This window comes from Physeter macrocephalus, chromosome 18 (genome assembly GCF_002837175.3).
Source record: "Physeter macrocephalus isolate SW-GA chromosome 18, ASM283717v5, whole genome shotgun sequence".
NCBI classification, from domain to species: Eukaryota; Metazoa; Chordata; class Mammalia; order Artiodactyla; family Physeteridae; genus Physeter; species Physeter macrocephalus.
In genome coordinates, this window is record NC_041231.1 from 29,994,843 (window position 1) to 30,009,699 (window position 14,857).

At 42.1% G+C, this 14,857-nt stretch overlaps 1 protein-coding gene across 5 annotated transcripts in view; it reads left to right on the plus strand.

Annotated features, from left to right (window-relative positions):
* PRICKLE2 (prickle planar cell polarity protein 2) overlaps nt 1–14,857 on the plus strand; it is a 343,425-nt gene that overhangs the window by 138,403 nt on the left and 190,165 nt on the right. The window contains exon 1 of one of the 5 annotated variants that reach the window (XM_007101293.3): nt 4,997–5,256. The exons of the other annotated variants lie outside the window; for them this stretch is intronic. The gene's annotated coding sequence lies outside the window, so the exon portion shown is untranslated. Of the gene's footprint in view, nt 1–4,996; nt 5,257–14,857 lie in introns of those variants that run through there. 5 annotated transcript variants of the gene reach the window in all.

Genomic DNA, 14,857 nt, shown 5'->3' on the forward strand with positions numbered 1-14,857 from the left:
AGTCCTGAAAAAGTTTATTTTGACAATTTTTTGCCAGTGTTCTTACTGCTTTTATGGAGGAATGGATTTTTGGAGGTCCTTACTCTGTCATTCTGGAATTTCTTCTTTAGGCAATCCTGTTTTAATTTATGAACACAAATTTTCAAAAATCCGTAATAAGCACTCTGAAGACCTAGTTATGAATGAAAGTGGAAGTCTATAGGACTGTAAGTCATTTGTGCAAGAAAACTCAAGGAATGATTTAACTTTTTTCCTACTAGTTCAAGACCATCAAGAGGACATTTGTAGCCAGTATGTGCTACAAATGATTAAAGAAACATTTTTTGTGAGTTAAATATTCATGACTGGATAATGTTTCTCGCATATGGATGTGTCCTGATTTTTTGCTGATCAACATTTAGGTTTTTTTCCCAAGCTTTCGCTACTACAAATAATGGTATAGGGCATATTATCAGGCACATATCTTTGTGTATAAAAGTCATTTGGCCAGATAAATCCACCGAAGTGAACTACTAGCTCAAAAAGTATATGTGTTTAAAATCTTGATAGCTAGGGTAACATGCATTTTTAAATCTTTAGAGTCTATATTTTATTTCTCACACCAGTACTGGGAGTATTTTTTTCTTTATGGTTCATTTTTTGTCCTGTATTTTGAAGAGTTCTAAACATGCACAGGATGTCTGAAACATTGGGAAACAAGGTAAATGATTGTAAGTCATATGTTAACTGTATTTTCAAATATATTTTTCTGTACCCTCCTGACACCTTTTTAGATGAAATACCTCTAAACTTAAAGCATTGAGGCTAATTGTTAATCTGAAAAGTGGATAGTGAAGTTTTTGACACCCTATGGATTGGCAAGTGGGTAGTGAACTTTTTTGACACCATATAGATTGACAAGTAGATGTTTTATTTCATCTTGACTTATAATGTCTCTACCTGGAAACAACCTGAATGGCTAAAAACTTTCTTGGTATTTGAAAAGCTAGTTTTTCAGTTGCTTCTTTTGAATATTTTTCTCTTTCAAGTGAGTTGTAGCAGGATGAGTCACCTTTCTGGATTTGTTACCCAAACGACTCAGCGTCTTAAATTATAACATCCGTGCTCTTCTAGCTGGGTGAGATTAGAACCTGATTGAAAGTAATGCAGTGGAAGAAGAACCTGGCTGTGTGTAACACTTTTTTTCAAGAGTGTCTTGAGTTGTGATCTGTCCTCTTTCATTACATAAAGGGGGAATGAAAATGATCACTGTTGACAGCCTTTCGCTCCTTTAATGTTTACCTGGCTGCCTTTTGACATTTTATTACTCATCCTACCTTCTGATGAGCAAAGCAGTAAAATGTGTTTTAGGCAGACCACGGTGAGGTATTAATTACCTTATTAGGAGAAAGCTGGTTCTTTTGCAAGTACCCACTGGCACTAGGATTCAGGCAATGAAAGTGGCCCTCTGCTAAATCTCAGTTAAGTTATAGGCCAGATCCCATTACAACAAATCCCAACACAAATTCAACACAACAGAATCTTTATATGACAACAGGATTTCTAAATCTCAGACAAACAGTGGCCTGCTCATTGCAGACAACAAAACCCTAGCTCTAAATATGCTTTGGGAGCTTTTCATAATGGAATTTGACCTGTGGTTATGTTTGGAATCAGAAATATGCTTTGGGGATGGTGATTCTACACACGAATGCAAGGAATAAAGGGCCTCATTTGCTTCTCCCTGAAGTATGCTGTCGGCGAACCAGAGCTACCCTATAATAACATGATGAATTCTCCTCAGTATACAGGAGATTAGTAAAAGCTGCTCATTAGGATGTGATCCACAACTTAGGCTCCTATCACAATCAGATGCTGCCAATCTCTGTCCCCAGTGCAGTGCCTGGCATTTAAATTGCTTTCAGGAAATACCTGTTGAATGAGGAAGAGACTAGAAACAACTTTGGCTCGTGTTTCCATAGCCTCTGAGAGGAAAAGGTCCACAGAGGGAAGTAGGCTTTCCAGGCAGGCTGGATTTTAGTTACACTGCAAACAGGTCCAGTCTTTTATTAGCCTGCTGGCTGAGGGGGGTAGCCCCTTAGCATCCTCTGGCCAGCTCCAGAGGTGCAGAGTTGATGAAGGAGGATGGTTCTGTGGAACCTGACCAGGTACCATTTGCAAAGCTGCTTTCAGCCCACCTGCAGGGGACCTTGGGTGTGACGTGGGGGTCTGTAGAATGAAGAACTAGATCTCTTCACCCAAGATATTGAAGAATTCAGTTCTGACTGCTGGCGTCACCTGTGCTGAGATCAGAAAAAAAATCACCCCATTACCTCAGCCATCATACAGAAATAAAAATACTACTGCTATTATGAGTACTACTAATAATGATGACAGTAGTAGATTCTTATATAGCACTTTTTATGTCCCAGGCACTGTTTGAAGACTTCAAATTCTCATATAATTTATAGACCATGATACCGTGAGGATAGATACTCTTTTCCCCACTTTGCAAATGAGGAAATTGACGTGTAGGGAGGTTAAGTATTTTATCCAAGGTGCCATAGCTATTAAGAGGCAGAGCTAGAATTTGAACCCAGGCAATTTAACTCCATAATTCATACACTTAACCACTTTCCTTCAGTGCATCTCATCTGCAAAATCTCTGTGTTTTCAAAGGGTAGGTCTCTCTTAAGTGATTGATTATGCGAGTATATTCACCAAACATTCATCCAGCACCCACCATGGGCCAGGCACTGGGATTATAACAGTGAACCAAAGTAGTCAAGGCGCTTGTACTCTTTTGTGATCAATGGTCATGCAGATGAACACTAGGAAAGAACAAAATTTGGTTCCACAGTGGCCTTTGATGAAGGTACCTGCTCCAGACAAAGAAAAAGTAACACTGATTCCCTGGTGGCACAGTGGTTGAGAGTCCGCCTGCCGATGCAGGGGACACGGGTTCGTGCCCCGGTCCGGGAAGATCCCACATGCCGCGGAGCGGCTGGGCCCGTGAGCCATGGCCGCTGAGCCTGCGCGTCCGGAGCCTGTGCTCCGCGACGGGAGAGGCCACAACAGTGAGAGGCCCGCGTACCACAAAAAAAAAAAAAAAAAAAAAAAAGGTAACACTGAGGCTGAGGTCTACAGGGAGAACAGGCAAGAGGAACACACGTGCAACAGCATATGCAAAGGCCAGGGGGCAGGTGGAATCATGGCCGCCTTTTGGAACTGCAGCCCTGGTGGTGAGGGAGGGTGGCTGCAGAGTTGGCCAGGGCAGACCACTGAGGACTCCATAGGTCATGTTCAGGAGTCTTATAAGCAATGGAAAGCCATTGAAGAGCCTTCAGCAGCAGAGTGGAATAAATAGATTTGGGTTTTGAAACAGATCTGTCTGGTGTCTTGGGCAGAACAGATGAGAGGGTCACCAGAAAGGGTACTGGGACATCAGTCAGGGGGCTCATCCTGTAGTCCAGACAAACAGTGGAGGCAGCCTGGTTTGGGCTCGGATGGTGGCAGTGGAATGAGGGAGGATAGACAGATCTGAGGAATATTTAGGGAATAAAATCAGCAGCTTATCATGGCTGGGTAGAAACGACTCCAGCTGTCATGGAAGCCAAACATCTCAATGAGATGGAACATAGGAGTTTTAGACTCAGATTTCGTTCTGGGGCCCCTGGAGCCATCTAGCCAATAGTAGCTATGTTCTTAGCTATATAGCTGGAGAAAGACATCCTGCAGTGACTTGAGTATTTGTTGAACACCTAGTGTGTGCCTAGCCCTTTGTCAGGCAGTAGGTAAACAATGCCATGGACGGAACTCCTGTCCTCATGGGGTTTGATAACAGTGGTTCTCAACCAGGAGCAATTTTGCTCCACCCTCCACCCCAGGGGCTGGGGCAGGGGTGGAGTTTGCCACTGGCATCTAGTGGTTGGCAGCCAGGGAAGCTGCTAAACATCCTGCAGCTCACAGGACGGCCCCTGCAGCAAAGAACTCTTTGGCCCCAAATTGTGGAAGTTGAGAACCCTGATTTATACTTTAGATGGGAAACAGAGGAGCAAGCAGTACAGTGTATACAGCTGCGTGATGAGGTCAAGTGCAGGGTGTTAAGGCAGTGCAGGGCATGAAACCCATCCTTGTTTGTGTGAGGAGGATACAGTGGAAGCTTCTTTAAGCAAAGTTCGGAGAGGGCAGCGTAAACCCACTGGAACAGTCCTCGAGTTCTGTTTAATTCAAATTAATTTAAGTGAGAGAATTAAGACTGTGGGCTCTGGTGTCCAAGGGTTCAAATCCACACTCTACTCGCTGCATGACATTTGACCTCACTGTGCTTCAGGTTCTTCATCTTAATATTGGGTTCTCCCTTCACAACCCTGTGATGAGATGAAGGGAGATAATCCTGGTGAAAATTTGAGCACGTCTTGCACACAATAATCACTCACCAATAGCCCATCGTAAACACCCTTGCCCGGCGGACATGATTTTTATCTTCTTGAGCGGAGCCGGAGGCAAAAAACTGCTTGCCTCCAGCACCTTCACAGAACCTTCACAGCATCTTCCTCTACCTCCTTTGCTGAGTTTGCCCAGCGTGAGTAGCCTCCTTCTTGTTTGTGACAGGAAAAATGAAGGTGAAGAAAATAATGCCGTCATTGTCGTTTTCACTGTAGTCTTCAGACTGTTGTGGGAACATCTGATGGAAAAGTTGAGATTTGGCAGTGGAACACTCAGCCTTTACTCACTGTTGAGCAATAGATCCAGGGCTCCCTAATGTGAGACTGAGCACGTCTGCAGCCCATAATTGTCTACTTGCAGAACTGCTGTCCAACACGTTTAATCATCATGTAGTAATCGGCTCAGAAGCTCTTCAGAATTTGAGCCATCCTAGTCTGTTAATGTGCAAAAGCCCGTTGTATTCACGCAACTGTGTTGACTGGAAAGTAAGGCCAATTTTTTTTTAACTCCCCAAAGAACTCATTTAAACACTTTTAATTGGACTTCTTGGTACCAAGCAGGCAAAGCAATTTGGGAAATTTCCCACTGGCCTCTTAAGCACCGGGCCGACTGTAAAATGATGTTGAGGTTGATACATAACCATCTGACCTCAAGAAAAAGGGAGTATTTGATGAGGTTGGAAAATGGTATTGCTAGGAATCTGCTGCTTGCTACCTATGGGTGGGGAGTCTCCCTCCCGTGATGGAGAACGGGTTCAGTTGTCTTCCAGCAAATCAGAGAATGGATCCATCTTAGTGGTGTAGCCACTGTACTCTGGAGCAGGGCTTGGTAAGCTGTGGCCCATGGCCATAAAGATTTCGGGAGCACAGCCATGCTTGGTCATGTGTGTATTGTCTATGGCTGATTTCGCGGCAAAGTTGAGTGATTGCAACAGAGACCATATGGCTTGCAAAGCCCCAGTTACTTTCTATCTGGCCTTTTACAGAAAAAGTTTGCCACCCCCCGCCACCACCGCTCTAGAAGAATGCTTCTGAAATCTTAATGCCCCTCAGAATCACAGTTGAAGATTCTGATTCAGTAGGTCTGACCATCTGCGTTTATAACAAGCTCCCAAGTGATACCAATCCTGATGGTCCATGGACGGTACTTGGAGTAGCAAGGTTCTAGAAGTTCATTGGCTTCACGGATATTGTTCTTGTGGGAGGCAGGATGCTTGGTGGTGCAGAGCATCGGGTTCAAGTCTCGTTCTTAGCATTTATTACCTCATCATCTTGGTCAGGTACCTCATGTCCTTAAGCTTTTGATCACTGCTCTGTGCAACAGCCAGGTAGTGTCTATAACTTGCTTGGCACAGGGCGTGGCCTATAGTATGGATTCAGTACTTATTAACTGCTGATACGTGGGCAAACCCTGAGGCGTGTTACCTAGGAGTCAGGCATAGTCCCTACTGTGGCCTTAAAATCAACCCTTGAAATCACCTTAGTGGCAGGGGTCTTACGTGCATTTTTTTGGAGCCCCTGGTTGGCAGGTTTTATTGTGACTCTTGTTTCGAAGAAATGATCATTGAGAGAATGCTTTGGTTTTGAAACTTAATTAATTTAAAAACCTAATTCTTGAAGTTCAGCATTCAGATCTTGTTATTCTATCATGTTTAGAAACCTTTGGTCCCTGTTTACAAACTTAAATAAATTCTTTATATTTTAAAATGCATTCATAAATATAAAATATTCGGCTTCTTTTAAAGTCATCTGACTTGACTCCCTTCTTCCCCAAGGAAAACTCCCTTTCCCTTCCCTTTTAATAATTCTTATAATTCCCACAAATTAAACTTATAATTATGGTAAACATTAAGTTGACTTAAGTATCCTAAAACTTTATGTAAATTTCATTAAGATTTTTGTTTAATATCATAAATCTATATCAGTTACTCTGACATTTTGAATTGGAGCTACAAGAGCAACCTGTTTATTTCAATAGGGCAAATTCTTTCAAATGTTAAAATGATTTAAGTACCAAATACGTGCAGATTCCGTAACACAAAGTATATAAAGTTTACAGGTTTGGTTCTTTTAAATGTTTCTGAATGTCATTATAAATCTTACCAGGGTTAATGCTTACCCACTAAGGAAACATTTATCATCCTAAACAATTGGTGGGGAAACCTTGTCAGTTACCTTGAGATTGCATGATGATGGGAAATTTGAGGTGGGATGTGGATTGGATTCTTGGTTGTAATGCTGCTGGGAGACCCTGAGTCCTGTTTATAATTGCTGTGTCATCGACTTCATAAATCAATAACTAAGTGGTCAGATAGCCCATAGCCCTCAGATGCAAGTTAAATGTTACAGAACTGTGGAATACTCTTCCAAGCTGCGCCAAGCCTCCTGCTTGAATACTGCATTTCTTTGTCTCTTGAGGAATGTAAATATCTTGCCGCCAGCTCTGAAGACGCTTGAACTTGTTGGAAAATGGCATCTTTTCAAGAACTTCTATCTCATAGGGCCGTAACTTTTCTAGATCTTAAAATGAAAACCTGTTTTATTTTGCACATCTTGACTGACATGTGGTCGCAACTTCTAAGGTCATTCTGCTAGTGGGGTTGGCCTGAGTCATTGAACTCCTTTGATATTAAAGATGATCAGGACACTTAAATATTCTCCATGTGGTGTCTCTGGGTAGCCTAATTATAGGGTATATATTACAGTTAACAGTTGGTTATGCTGCCTAGATTGTGTAGTCCAACTCTTTTTACTTTAAGGAAGAGAAAGGACAGATGTTCAAGGGGAAGATTCAAGTTCAGCTTCAGTCAGAGAAGGCCTGCGGTACACCTGGCTGTATGATAAACTAGGTTGCTGAGTCTTGCTTGGGAGAGCAGTGCTGTCCACATCCCCCCTCTTTTCATAATCAAACTTTTCATTGAAGCTTATCCTAATTGGTATGAGACAAATGGCTCTAGACGATTAATTTTTGCCTCCATTTCATTATTTGAAAATGTGAGTTGGTCTTGGATGATATTATCATAATTCATTTGAAAGGCCTTCATTTAAAAGATATTATTATCCAGCTTTGGCCATTTGACACATGGCTGCTTTGGGTACTTGATTTAGATGCTTCCACCGGAACAGTCTTTTCTGGGATTGGTTTGAACTTTAGGTGCACACTGCAAAGTTTATTTTTTGATATTAAAAAAGTTTCCTTCATAGATATAAAATTTTAGGAGCTAAAGCTTTCCAGGAAGAGAGTACTCTTATATATCTTGCCTGACTTTTCACCTGAGGGCCATTCTCAGCAACCTCAAGGCAAACAGAATTTTGTGTCGAATTCACACCCAGGCATCTCAGACCTTCTCCGCTGGATACGGCTTTATTTTGTAGTTAAGGGTAAGAGAACATTTTTGGCTATTTATGCTTGGGGGCCCCAGAAGTTAAATCCATCAGTGGTGTTATAGGTATTAAATGTGATCCTACGCCCTTGAAAGGCATTAAGAAATTAAACCATTACCTTCCTGCTCTTGATTCAGATTAAAGTTGTTGTGTTTGAGCCAATCTCTTTATCTCTTCTTGAAGTACATTTGCCCACATTTGATAATCTTGAGCAATGAAAGATTCTTTGAAACGATAATATGCAGAGTTGATAGCTATCCCGTTTTTTGCGCGTGTTGTAAATTTTCACAGCACACCGAGAGACACGTGACTTTCTTCCTTTCTCAGGGACCCATCCACCTTGCATTTGAATTGCTTCTTTTTTTTAACATCTTTATTGCAGTATAATTGCTTTACAATGGTGTGTTACTTTCTGCTATATAACAAAGTGAATCAGCTATACGTATACATATATCCCCCTATCCCCTCCCTCTTGCACCTCCCTCCCACCCTCCCTATCCCACCCCTCTAGGTGGTCACAAAGCACCGAGCTGATCTCCCTGTGCTCTGCGGCTGCTTCCCACTAGTTGTCTATTTTACATTTGATAGTTGCACACTCTCTTCTGGAGCTCTCACTTGGGCCCCATTGTTGTTGTTGTTATTGAAGGACTTGAGAGTCAAGTCAGCCTTTAAGATTTTCATGAAAGTTCCAGATGTTGTCATAATCATTGCTGCTCAGAATATTTGAATGCTCTGTAGTTCTGGGAGCTTTGAAAAACTATTGAAGTGCAGTTGAAAAAACAAGAGAGATGATTTACTGAATCTTGAAAAATGTCAACGTCTTCATTTTGACTTGAGTTCATCATTCAAGCTCCCAAGTTTGCATCTGGTGCTTGAAAAGCACAGTGGTGATAATTAGGATCTGACTCTAGTTCTTCTCTCCCAGACTAGAAGAATTTTCCTGATTCGCTAGATTCTCTTAAAATCCTACCTGATCTGTTTGCTTCTCCATGCCTTCCTTAAAAGTAGTCATAAGGAGTCTGTGTTTCTCTGAGTGAGTTCCCATTTTGAGTTCAACTTTCTTAAGGGCAGTAACTGTTTCCTAGTCCAGTTTTATTCACTCATTTAATCTCTGTTCATTCAATGAGTCAATAAATATTTAGGTGCCTACTGTGTACCAAGAGCTCCGGGAATCTGGGATTATCGTTATGGATAAATGTGGGCCTTGCTATCTTGTAGTTTTATGTTCTTGAATGGAAGACCAACATGGAACAGATGATCCTATGATCATTTAGTCACAGTTGTGGTGAGTGAATACAACTGTGTATTGTGTTTAATACGGCGTCATTCGCTCAGAGGCTGCACGATTAAGAATTGTTGGTAGTAACTGGAGAGGAACTTCTGGATCCACTTAGTTCAACTTAGGTTGCCCTGTAGTGTTGGACAGTGTGCTTTTTAGAGCAGCTTCTTATGTGTTTGTTATTTATGCCAAAGTCCATTATCTGGAAAGCTTCAAAAATTGGGATTTAAATACTACAACCAAACAATATTCCGCAGTATGTGTGTGTCAAAAGGATATGGGTTCTCCCATATCCTTCTTATCACTATCACAACATTAATATGACTGTGTGTGGCATGATCATGTGTCTGCATTAATATGCATGAGCTCTAAGCTCCAATTTTTCCTCCGGTTGCTTTAAGCATTTCTTCCTTGTCAATGATTTTATTTTAAATTTCTACGCCATCACATACCACTGGTTCTATGAAAATGCAAAGTTTTGGTCTGACAATTCAAAGTGACAGGTAAAGATAGGTCCAAATCAAAAACATGACCCTAGTAAAGAAAAGTAATGAGGAACAAGATGCATGATGGCAGCCACAAACAGAAATGACTTAGCCACTTTTATTTTTCACAAGCCCTAATTCCGCTCCTACCACAGTATTAATAGATCTTTCTCATCATAGGAAATGACAGACAGATCAGCCATCAGAAGCACCAGAGAATAAGTGATTCCTGGTATAGTTTTCATCAATCGATACTAAAGATTTTATCAGTCCTTTTCACTCTGTCTGTTAATACATAGATGGCAGGGATGTCTCGGGAGGGCTTTTGCAATCTTAGGAGCCTGAGCCACGAAGCGGAACATTTCTATCTCCTCCAAATGAAGAGACATCATTCAAACGTAAAAATAGCCGAGCGCCAGTGTGCAGATTAATATTCCACGATGAGAAGAACTGTGGTCTGTTGGCCTGCCCGCACTCACACGCTTGCCAACACGCACATTCTCTCCAGGTGGAGACCCTCCCCCACTTCTGGACAAGGCTCGAGCCTGAGAAGTGTTTCCAGATGCGTTCAGGTGCTGACATCTTAAAGGATAAGGGTGGGCTCTCAGGATCCTCAGCCAACTGAGTATTTCCTGGGCTGCGCCCCAGACTGGCATTTAAGCCCGGCAGCCCTGCAGTCGTCCGGTCCATGCACATCCCCCCCATGGATGCCCCGTTACCTCTGTGATGGGGTAAACTGAAAGGCCGCCTCGGAGCAGATCAGGCACTTGCCAAGCCAGACGAATTTGGCAACAGAAACCTGTGCTGTTTGTACAAAAGGCTGTTGGTCCTTTCTCGTTGTCAGTTAATGGCGCCACTTCCTTCCAGGCGTGCAGGCTGCTCCTGGAAGAATGTTGGATGGGTTGGGCGGTTTGTTAACACTTTCCACCCGCTAGACCCCTAAGGGGGCGGAGGGCATGTAGAGTCAGTCAGTGGTGGGAAGAGCTCTTGCGGGATCAAGGTCACTGTGGAGAACCCAAGGTCACAGGCCTCTCCCTACCTCTGGCTGACTGCCGCCTTGAGGAAATTTAGGGCCAACTTTGTCTGATGTAAATTTTTCAAAGGAAGCTGGAGATCCTGCTTTTTACGTAAAGTCTCCGGATTTTTACGAGTTGCCAGCTACCGGAGACTTCCGGGAGCACTACACCAGCCAGACACGACACATGTGTGGGCCAGGGGCCCTTTTATGCCAGGGCCTGGCTACTCCGAGTGTGGTCCCCTGAGCAGCAGCCTCAGGATCTCCTGGGAGCTGGAGAGAAATACGGAATTTCAGCTCCACCTCAGCCCCATTGGTCAGAGTCGGCATTTAAACAAGATCCCAGGTGATTTGGATGCGCGTTAACGTTGGAGAATTAATTGTGCTGGGGGCCTGACGCAGGTTCTCCCTCACTCAAAGCAAGAAGAAGCTTTTGAATTATTGGCTAGAAATTAAATGCTTTAAGTGGAATTCCATTTTAAAAGCCCAAAAGAGAACCTCATCCTTGAGGTATTAACTTGGATATAACTTTTCTGGGGGAGACCTCCTCCCTAAAACCAGGTTAGGTGTTCTTTCTACGTGACTCCATCCCACCTTGTTCTTACTGGTATTTGCCTGTTTATGAAAGAACACCATGAAGGCAAGAGCCATGTCTTGTTCGCTTTATATTTCCAGCACTTGTCAGGGTGCCTGGCCCATAGGGACGTTCAACACATGAATGAATTAGTGAAATCTCCTGATCCTAATTCAGTTTTTAAAAAATGGCATAGTAGACGTAGAGAGTGGACTTGAGGACACGGGGAGGGGGAAGGGTAAGCTGGGACGAAGTGAGAGAGCGGCAGGGACAGATATACACTACCCAATGTAAAAGAGAGAGCTAGCGGGAAGCAGCCGCACAGCACCGGGAGATCAGCTGAGTGCTCTGTGACCACCTAGAGGGGTGGGAGGGAGACACAAGACGGGGGGGATATGGGGATATATGTATACGTATAGCTGATTCACTTTGTTATACAGCAGAAACTAACACACCATTGTAAAGCAATTGTACTCCAGTAAAGATGTTAAAAAAATTGTAAAAATAGTAACTTATTTACTGCTTGGGGGGTTTAATTAGACTTGTCAGAAGGAGGAAAACTTAGCAGCGATACAATCTTTTTTTTGTGTGTGTGTGATACAATCTTTTTTATGCTTACAGCCTTCTCGTCCACTCCTTTGGGGTGTATCTTCCATGTCACTGTTCATCTTGTTCTCCCTTACGTTCCTGGGACCTGTCGCATGACCTGGCATATGTAGACGCTCAGTAAGGATGTCTCGAGTGGATGAACAAGTAATAGCAAAGATCTCAGTAGTGGCTCCTGTATTAAGTAATGCTCCTCTCATCATCGTCCCTTATTTACCCATCCAAATTACAGACTCATGGTTTAATTATAAGTTAAAGAAAAAGCTTTCAATATCTGTAATATACATACTATGTATGTATATATATATACCGTGCTCAGCAGCACTGTTCTGAATTAAGTGGGGTTTTAGTGCCCTTAACTATGTGGAATATATTACTTTATGAAAATAATGGGACAGTCCTTCATGTTTCTCTTACCAAGTAGAAGCGTCAGGAGTACCTCCCTTTCTGAGAGTTTCAATAGGTTGCCCTTATGATACCTGAAGTGAATTTTTAAAAATTTATTAATTAATTAATTTGTGGCCGCATTGGGTCTTCGTTGCTGCACGCGGGGCCGCATTGGGTCTTCGTTGCTGCACGCGGGCTTTCTCTAGTTGCGGCGAGTGGGAACCGCTCTTCGTTGCGGTGCGCGGGCTTCTCATTGCGGTGTGGGGTTTTAGTGCCCTTAACTATGTGGAATATATTACTTTATGAAAATAATGGGACAGTCCTTCATGTTTCTCTTACCAAGTAGAAGCGTCAGGAGTACCTCCCTTTCTGAGAGTTTCAATAGGTTGCCCTTATGAAACCTGAAGTGAATTTTTAAAAATTAATTAATTAATTAATTTGTGGCCGCATTGGGTCTTCGTTGCTGCGCGCGGGCTTTCTCTAGTTGCGGCGAGTGGGAACCGCTCTTCGTTGCGGTGCGCGGGCTTCTCATTGCGGTGGCTTCTCTTGTCGCGGAGCATGGGCTCTAGGCCCATGGGCTTCATCAGTTGTGGCTCGCGGGCTCAGTAGTTGTGGCTCACAGGATCTAGAGCGCAGGCTCAGTAGTTGTGGTGCACGGGCTTCATTGCTCCGCGGCATGTGGGATCTTCCCGGACCAGGGCTCGAACCCGTGTCCCCTGCGTTGGCAGGCGGATTCTCAACCACTGCGCCACCAGGGAAGTTCTGAAGTGAATTTTAACTACCCCCATCTGATCACATTCTTTATCCACATCTTATCTAGACTAGCATATTGTGAAGAAGGAAAACACAGCAAAGTGGGTGTAAAGATAATGTTTCCTGTGTCAATGTTCATTTTTTACATATTCTCTCCAAAGGTCATTTGTCATTGGGACAAAAGCTTTTGATCCAAATAAAATATTTTAAGTTGGATTTAAAAAAAAAATCACAGACAGTTTTGGGTTTAATGGAAGGTGAATTGCTTTGCTAGGATTCTGTCACTTGATAGAAACTGACTTCCCATGGTTCTTAACAACTTGCAGTATATATTGACACTCTTACCTTCTAAGAGAATTTATTCTATTCAACTTTACTCTTATTTTAGGCTGGGATGGCCTCTCATTTTTGTGTTTATGCATCTGCTAGGCTTGCTTTTTCTGTTTTGGGTTTTTTTTGGTGTGTGTGTGCGATTTTAAAGACTTGTTTTAGGTCTCCTGGCCTGCCATCTAGCATGGCCGTTCTGAGAGTTTGACTTCAATTCTGAAAGGTGTGGTAGGGCTTTTCAGATAAGAATTCTGTTGTAGACCAAAAGACCAGAAAACTGGCTTTCTGTATATGTGTTATAGAGGCTAGCCTTTCTGCTGGTTGTGTAAAGTGAAGGAATAATTGTCCCTTTTGTAGGTACTTGATTATAATGAACTGAGGCTTTTATAAGATTTCTTTGAATGATGAGGCTGTTAAAGTATGCTCTTTATAGTCAACAGATTTTTTTATTTTTAATTTTAAAGAACAGTAACTTGGTAAGCCTTTAATAACTATGTTTGCATAATTAAAGGAAAAGTATAAAAGAGGGACATTAAATTATTGATAGTTGTTACGTTAGAAGGTGAATTTGGAGGGTGAGAGCGAGGAAGGGAGGGACTCACTTATAGTTTATATACTTTATATTTAAAAAGCTTGTATTGCTTTTGTGATTAATTGACTAGACTAAAATGTATAAAGAATTGAGAAGCACGCAACCTAAAAAATTTAAAATAATAAAGACTGATTGAAGCTTATTATTTGCTTTATGTTTTCAGAATTCATTCTAAAAGTTATATTGCATCAGTCAGATTTTTTTTTTTTAATGGAATTTGGTGCATGAATGACTGGGGGTACTTTTGATCTCCTGCTTTCAGGATCCAAAATGTCTTCCTGTGGTATTTTCTTACAGCACAATAGTATTTGGTGATCTTGATCACTGATGTAATTGTTCACATTAAACAATACTTTTCATAATGTATAAAATAAATATTTCTGTAGGAGAAAAGTTAGAAAAGTTTATCATCAGTATTGTGTAGTTTAGGAGCAGATACTCTGGAGCCAGAGGGACTGGGTTCAAATTCTGACTCCATTGTATTCTAGCTCTGTGACTTTAGGTAGTTACCAGATCTCTGTGTGTGCTTTAACTTCCTCATCTGTTAAATACATACTAGCACTGTCCCCAAAGGGTTGTTGTGGGGAGTAAATGAGTTTATTTATAGAAAGCATTTTGAAGCATTCATTATGTAAAGCACTTAATTTATGTAAAACATTGTATCAGTTTTCTCATGCTGCATAACAAAGCACCCCCAAATTTAGTAGATTAGAACAACAGTTCTTTATTATTTCTCATAATTCAGGCAGGCTGGGTAGGTCTTCTGGTCTGAGCCTCGTTGTGGGGCTGGATTGGACTATTGGATGCTTCACTTATGTGTTTAGTGTGATGGCATCTGTGACAACAGGAGCTGGGCTTGTTCACGTGGTTGTGGTCACAGGTTTCCTCACAGCAGCAAAAGAGCAAAGGCCAAATGTACAGTTGCTTTTCAAGCCTCTGCTTCAGTTACATTGCCTCATATTTCATTGGTCCAAGCACGTCCTATAACCAAACCAAGCCCATAGCCAGTATGGGAGAGTACTGGCAGA